The 1,651-nt window shown below is 47.7% G+C and overlaps 1 pseudogene; it reads right to left on the reverse strand.

Annotated features, from left to right (window-relative positions):
* Positions 1-1,056: 1,056 nt before the first annotated feature.
* On the reverse strand, positions 1,057-1,149 carry LOC111591069 (uncharacterized; annotated as a pseudogene).
* Between the last annotated feature and the right edge of the window lie 502 nt (positions 1,150-1,651).

Below are 1,651 nucleotides of genomic sequence, written 5' to 3' on the forward strand. Positions count from 1 at the left end.
AGAAGCAGTTAACGGAGAAGATGGACAGGGCGCCGTGGGTCCAGTTGGGCGGCGGCTGGGGCAGGGAGGCTGGCCGCCTGGGTGGCATGCGCGCGGGGTGGGCATGACGTGCGCGCGGGGTAGGCTGGGGGCGCTGGCCGAGCAGGCCTTGCGGCCTGGGCGTTGCCCACGCGCGGGTCGTTGGGCATGCGATGTGGCAGCGGCTGGGGCGCGTGCGCTGGGCTGCACAGGCGCGATGGTGCGTGGGCGCGCGCTGCGTGCATTTGGCCGCGCGGGCGGGATGGGCCGGGGACGCGAGGCAGGCCACACGCGCAGGCAGGCCGGGGAGGCCGCGGCCGAGGGGGTGGAGCGTGCTGGGCCGCGGGGCGCGGAGGGGGCTAGCTGGGCCGCGTGCCGGAGTGGGCCAGGGGGAAAAGGAAGGGTGCACTGAGCCGCGGGTGGGCCGGGGGAGAGGGGCGCGCTGGGATGGGCTGCGGGAGGGGGAAAGGGGAGAAGGAGGTCTGGGTCGTGTAGGGGGTTTTGGGCTTCTTTCTCCCTCTTTTCTTCTATCATCTTTCTTTTATATCTTCTTTTTCTTTTATTCCTATTCATATTTATACACAAGAAAGTGCTACAAAAAAATAAATGGATACACACCAAGACAATACGTTAAACAGAAAGCAAATGCACTCCACAAACAAAATAATATATGCTCCGACATGATGCAACAATCAAAGCACCCCTAGAGTTTTATTTTACTAGGCTTACATATATAAAACAAAATAACTCTCCACTATTTGGAAAAAGAGTAGAAAAGAAGGAAAGAAAGAGGGTAACACCTGAATTTGGTGGATATTAGAAAAAGAAATTTTATACCCCCAAATTCAGGGTGTTACATCATCCCACTCGCACAACATAAAAGCCATAAGGGCAACGTAGAAGTCCCAGATATCTAACATGTCAGATCAAACAGGAAGCGAAGGTGATTCTTTAACAATTTTGAGTTATACAGTACTAAAAACTTGTGGCAAGTGATTTACAAGTAGAGATGGAAATGTGGATCATGGCCATGTATGGAAATTTTCCACCCTTCATGATCAGCTGAAAACAAAATATCAACTGACAAAGTGAATAGGGTACATGTCACAGACCTTTTGATCCCGCATGCACTATGCACTTGCCATTGGGGCAGACATGAAGTCTCAAACATATGTTCTACCCTATACATGGAACTTCAAAGCTCATTAATCCAAAATTGGGGATGGTGATCCTACCAATATCATTACAAAACATGCTTAACTCAGCACAAAAACGACCACTGTAGCTAAGGATAGTAGATTATATTCACATACATCATATTTAAAATTACCAGATAAGAACACATGGTAAACAACTGAAAGGCAGTGTGTTTAACCTTTCAACAGTGAATTGCATGTATGAGATATCCCAGGGTTTAGGAGGGTTAACCATTACTCTCATCTGTAAAAGGCAAACATATCCAGAACCCCGTCTTTTTTTAGAAGCAACTCATATTTGTTGCCTTATTTGAATGGATTCCCAATCAGTGTATATATAAACAGTATTGCCATGTTATTGGTTCCTAGTTAATTAAATAATCTCAATTAGTTTATATGACTTGTTGTTAAATGCAGGTTGTTGTGTTTTTTTTACT

This window comes from Zea mays, chromosome 2 (genome assembly GCF_902167145.1).
Source record: "Zea mays cultivar B73 chromosome 2, Zm-B73-REFERENCE-NAM-5.0, whole genome shotgun sequence".
NCBI classification, from domain to species: domain Eukaryota; kingdom Viridiplantae; phylum Streptophyta; class Magnoliopsida; order Poales; family Poaceae; genus Zea; species Zea mays.